The sequence below is a fragment of the Crocuta crocuta genome, unplaced genomic scaffold (genome assembly GCF_008692635.1).
Source record: "Crocuta crocuta isolate KB4526 unplaced genomic scaffold, BGI_CrCroc_1.0 scaffold110, whole genome shotgun sequence".
Lineage (NCBI taxonomy): Eukaryota > Metazoa > Chordata > Mammalia > Carnivora > Hyaenidae > Crocuta > Crocuta crocuta.
Window position 1 is genome coordinate 3,184,386 of NW_027527386.1, and position 6,000 is coordinate 3,190,385.

Genomic DNA, 6,000 nt, shown 5'->3' on the forward strand with positions numbered 1-6,000 from the left:
AGCAGAAGGAGAAATTAAGGAATAATTCTCATTCATAATTAGACCAAACTCGCTAAGATACCTAGGAATAAACCTACCAAAGACTTGTATTCTGATAACTATAAAACACTCACAAAAGAAACTGAAGAGGACACAAAAAAATGGAAAAACACTCCATGTTCATGGATTGGAAAAAAAACCTTGTTAAAATATCTGTGCTAACCAAAGCAATCTACACGTTTAAATGCAATCCCTATCAAATGACCACCAGCATTATTTATTTACAGAGTTAGAACAAACAATCCTAAAATTTGTATGGAAACACAAAAGACTCAGAATAGCCAAAGCAATCTTGAAAACGGAAAGCAAAACTGAAGGCATCACGATTCCGGACTTTAAGTCATATTACAAAGCTGTAGTGATTAAGACAGAATGGTAGTGGCACCAAAAAGACACAGATCAGTGGAATAGAATAGAAAACCCAGGAATGGACTCACAACGGTATGGCCAACTCATCTTTGATAAAGCAGGAAAGACTATCCAGTGGGAAAAAGTCTCTTCAACAAATGGTATTGGGAAAACTGGACAGCAACATGAAGAAGAATGAAACTGGGCCACTTTCTTTCACCATACGCAGAGTTAAATTCAAAATGGATGAAAGACCTAAATGTGAGACAGGAAACTTACCAAACTCCTAGAGAAGACAGGTAGTAACCTCTTTGACACTGGCCATAGCATCAATAGGTCTCCTGAGGCAAGGGAAACAAAAGCAAAAACAAGCCATTGGGACGTCATCAAGATAAAAGGCTTCTGCACAGCAAAGAAAACAATCAACGAAATTAAAAGGCAACCTTTAGAATGGGAGAAGGGGCGCCTGGGGGGCTCAGTCGGTTAAGCGTCCGACTTTGGCTCAGGTCATGATCTCACGGTTCGTGAGTTTGAGCCCCACGTCCGACAGCTCAGAACCTGGAGCCTGTTTCAGATTCTGTGTCTCCCTCCCTCTCATCTCCCCCACCCTTACTTTCTCAAAAATAAACATTAAAAAAAATTTTTTTAGTAAAGAACAATGCTAAAGGTAATGACATAAATGGATATTTTTCGCCTTCATTTTCTTAACTGACTTGAGCGGCAATGGTGTAAAATAATGTTTATAATGTATTGTTGGGTGTATAACATACGACGTAACACATTTGTAATCTATTTCCCGACAACGGCACACAGGAGGGGGAGGAGCAAAACGGACGGGAAGGGGTGGGGGTGCTTCAGGATGAGCAGGTGTGCGCTCCGCCGCGCCGCCGGCTCTGTGCCTCCCAGGAACTAAGCTGTCACAGATCTGACGCTGCTCTGATGAGGTGTATGTGGCAATCCTAAAGCAGCCCATTTTTAAAAAACAGAAAACACTGGAAAATGTAAATAAGCCCATTGAGGCTTTACTGTAAAATATTAATGCCAAACAAAGTAGCGGAGGAGGTATGAGCAAAGGCGTGGGGCCCCGGACGCGGGAGGGAGCGGGACGCGGGACACCACGTCGACGGCAACATGAGGTGTGAAGGGGTCACGCAACACGGCAGGAGGCAGAGGCGGTCAGAATGTGTCACGGAACAGGCCCCAACTCGCTTCTCTGTACAGGACACGCTGCCCCCCCCCCACCCCGCGGCAGCCACGCACCTCTTCTGGGGCTGCGCGTTACCTATTCCCGGCCCCCTTGGATTTTTTGCTGAACCGGGACCGTGTGTTAGAAACCCTAGGGCCCCGGGCCCCCCGAGCAAACGCCAACCTAACAAAATCGGAGGTGGTGCAGCAGACAGGATGGACTGGGTCGTGCTTCTCCTTATCCGTGGGGGGTGCCCGACGGCACTAGGGCAGCGCGGTGACGGCTCGGCCTGGAGCTGCTCCAGAGTCTGTCTGTCTCTCTCTCTGCTTCTCCCCGGCTCACACGGTCTCTCTCTCTCTCTCTCAGAAATAAACATTAAAAAAAAAAAATACCCTTAATCCTGGGGTCATTACCCCCCCCCCCCGCAGGAGCCTAATGTGCCAGGTTTACACTGGGTGGCAATGAATGGACTCTGACAACGGAAGTTGAGATGTGTAGGCTCCTGCCATTAGCTCTCCCATCCCCAGGGTAACAGAGATGAGGCCAGATGACATCCTGGGAGCTCAGGGCCCCTAGCTGGCCAGCCCAGATTTACCCCATATGGTTTACTCCTGAAGGGGTTCAGATCCAGTTCTCTCTAAAACATGCCACTTGCGCACAAGGACTGTTTTAAGCTGAAGGCGATCGAAACCCTTTGGGTTCAAGAAAAACTTTTGTCCCTCCCTAAACTACCTAGAAAAATCCAAGTTGGGGGCCTTTCCCAGAATAAGAGTCAATTAAAAAGATAAATTGTATCTGAGTGGCCCATCTGTATGACGGGGCAAACATCTGATTACCAGATATTTGCTTTTCTTTTTTTTTTTTTAATGTTTTATTTATTTCTAGGAGAGAGAGAGAGACAGCGTGAGCAGAGGAGGGTCAGAGAGAGAGGAAGTCACAGACTGAAATAAGCTCCAGGCTCTGAGCTGGCAGTCAGCACAGAGCCCGACGCGGGGCTCGAACCCACGAACCGCAAGACCATGACCCAAGCGAAAGTCGGACGCTTAACCGACTAAGCCACCCAGGCGCCCCTGCTTTTCTCTTTTTAAGTTTATTTTGAGAGAGACAGAGCAGGAGGGGGCAGAGAGAGCGAGGGACAGAATCCCAAGCAGGCTCTGTGCTATCAGTGCAAAGCCCAACACGGGACTCGAACTCACAACCAGGAGATCATGAAGCCTCTAGTCAGAACCGCAGCCATATTGTGGTCTTTTGTCATTTACGGCTGTTGTTCTGATGCTTCTGCAAAAGTGCTTCATTTTCAAGGAGTTTCATGGAAAGGACTTGACGGACAGGATTCTGGTGACCGTAGGACCAGGGACCCGAACTGCGTGAGCGTTACTGGACCTGCTGGGAAACCGATTCCAGCAGAGCACGAGTAACACGGTTTGGAATGAACTCAGGAGGAGGATCCGAGTTCTTACGACTCTTTTTGAAACATTATGGGTTTGTTTTTTTATTTAGAGAAAGAGAGAGAGCGCGCAGGGAAGGGGCAGAGAGAGGAGCCCAAGCAGGCTCCACACTGTCAGCACAGAGCCCAAAGCAGGGCTCGAACTCCAGAACCGCAAGACCTGAGCCGAAATCAAGAGTCGGACACTGAAGCGACGGAGCCCCCGGAGCCCGGAAACATTACTGTTTACCTCACGTTTGTGCTTTCAGATACAAAGGACCAAGAGACTCTCTCTTAGGCTAAAATATGCCTTTGCAAACAAACACTGTCCCCAGCTGGACCCCGGGCCCTGACCTCTACTGTCCACCCGCTTGTGCTCACTGACCTTTGTCCCACATGTCCCTGAAGTTCTTCTGGCTTCTCTCTTCACTGAGGCAAATGAAACCCCAAACCACCCCTCGGGTGACAGTGACTTGTCGCAGGCCGGTGTGAGCCAGACCCCCGACTCACACCTGCACAGAAGGACCTGGAGCGACCAGCAAATTACCTTTACCTCATTGTCACACTGAAGTCTCCGCGGGGGAGCAGCACAGCCTCGTTTACATGACACACACCCTGGGGACAGACCTGCTGCCCCAAGACTCACCCCCAGCACCCCCTGCCTGCCCCACATGGGACAAGGCTTCCCCACGGAAATATGCGTCCCAGCCCCAAGCCAGAGGGGCCCATCCACCCTCCCCCCGGGGCCTCAGGGCTCTGGGAGTCATTCCCTGTGATCCCGAATCCGTATCAGCTGCTAGTGACGTTGCCTTCGTGTGGTCACTCACCTGATGTATTTTCTATCTGTGAGTCACCAAGGAGCAAAACCACGTTAGTCCACTTGGGAAACTGGTGGCCCCCGGGGGGACTGCAGCCCTTCTGACGTCCTGCCCTCTGGGGTCCTGGTTTCTGCTGGGACCAGGGGCAGGGTCCTTGGAAGGGACTGTCCCATCTGGGTGCTTGTTGTGACTGCTGCCTGGCACTCGCCCTCGTCTGAAATCCGGTGGCCACTCTGATTGCTTTCACTCAGAAGGGTTCCTACCGGGGTAGGTCACGCGGGGTCTGCGGCACACTTCCTAGCGGTGACACCAGAGTCGTGTCGCACAGTCTGGGCAGGCGGCATGACAGACACATGCTCGGGGACCCACGGGGCCTCCGGTACACACTCTGAGGAACTGAACGCTCGATTACAGTTGGGGAAANGCCTGGGAGAGCGAAGGAAATCCGCATCCCGCCTGGTGGTCTGGCCTGTTTGTTGCTCTGTCTGCACCTCCACCCTGGCTGCCTGGATCGTGCCCCCGCCTCCCCTTACAACCCTGGGCGAAGGACGCAGAGGCTTTGGGTCCCTGGAAGCCTGCACCAGGAGCAGGTAAGAGCCCTATTTAACTGGCTAAAAGACAGGCGCTCTGGAAGGGCTGGGCAGCCTGGGACTCAGAAAGATGGAGACTGGCCCCGATGTTTCTCAAGTTCACGTGATCTGGGATAATCTTTGGTTAGTTAAAATAGAAATGTCTTTTGGAGGGGCACCTGGGTGGTTCAGTCGGTTAGGCGGCTGACCTTGGCTCGGGTCATGATCTCATGGTTGGTGGGTTCAAGCCCCGCGTCGGGCTCTGTGCTGACAGCTCAGAGCCTGGAGCCTGCTTCAGATTCTGTGTCTCCCTCTCTCTCTGCCCCCCCCCCCCGCTCACACTCTGTCTCTCTCAAAAATAAAGAAAAAAAAAAAGAGAAGGAAAGAACTGTCTTTTGGAGTTATCAATATCAAATGTAATAGATAATCAACTTTTACTCTACCTGGATTTACTAGTTAATTTCATATTCTTTTTTTTTTTTAATGTTTTTATTTCTGAGAGAGAGAGAGAGCATGAGAGAGCGAGCAGGGGAGGGTCAAAAAGAGAGGGAGATACAGAATCTGAAACAGGCTTCAGGCTCCAAGCTGGCAGTCAGCACAGAGCCCGACATGGGGCTCGAACCCACGAACCATAAGATCATGACCTGAGCCGAAGTCGGACACTTAACTGACTAAGTCACCCAGGCGCCCATTGATTTCATATTCTGTTTCAGTTTGTCAGCAAAATGATGGGTGATGGTGTGTCTGGCTGGCTCCCTCAGCTGGGCATCTGATCTCTGGATCATGGGATCCAGACCCGCGTCAGGCTCAGCACTGACACAATGGAGAGCCTCCTTGGGATTCTCTCCCTCCCTCTCTCTCTGACCCTCCCCCACTCACACTCTCTCTCTCAAAAATGAATAAACTTTTTTTTAAAAAAGTGTGAATGATTTTGTCTGTCTCATGAGGTTTTCATGGGTAACTGTTAGGAACAAGTAGATTAAATAGATAAAAAGGTCTGTAGGTAAAACTTGTAAATGAGCTTTCAGAATCTTAGGTCACCTGGGCCTGTGAAGTCGTTTTTTGTTGTTGTTCTTCCCCCAAATAACGCAGAATACGAAAGCACTGACTACTGAACCTAACTTTGTCTGCTTTTTGGCTTCTTTCTGCAGACAAGCCAAGGACACATGCTTCACCTTTATTGTAGGTCATGGTTTTTTTTTTAATTATTATTTTTAGAAGGAGAGAGCACAGGTGGAGGAGGGGGGACGGAGGGAGAGACGAAGAGAATAGCTGACTCCGTGCTCAACACAGAGACCGAGACGAGGCTCGATCCCACAATCCTGGGATCGTGACCTGAGCCTACATCAAGAGTCAGACGTCTAACCGAGCAACCCAGGCGCCCCTGAAAGTTTCCCCTGTTTCCCCTATGAAGGAAAACACCATGCTTCTGGAACTTACGAAATATGAGAAGTTTGCCAATCTGGGGAATTCTGATGTAACAGAACACAACGGGTGACCGCTTAGTTTTCACTGGAGCCCGGGGTTTCTAACAACAATTCTGGTGAGTGTAATTCGTGTGTGCAGGAAAAGTGCGGTTTTGATAAGAAAAAAATGGGGGAGAAGGGAACACAG

The 6,000-nt window shown here is 49.9% G+C and overlaps 1 long non-coding RNA gene across 1 annotated transcript in view; it reads right to left on the bottom strand.

Annotated features, from left to right (window-relative positions):
- The window catches only part of LOC144219850 (uncharacterized), a 35,163-nt gene that overhangs the window by 12,391 nt on the left and 16,772 nt on the right, over positions 1-6,000 (bottom strand). Inside the window, exon 2 of the long non-coding RNA XR_013331529.1 lies at positions 667-728. This is a non-coding gene — a long non-coding RNA (uncharacterized LOC144219850). The remainder of the gene's footprint in view (positions 1-666; positions 729-6,000) is intronic.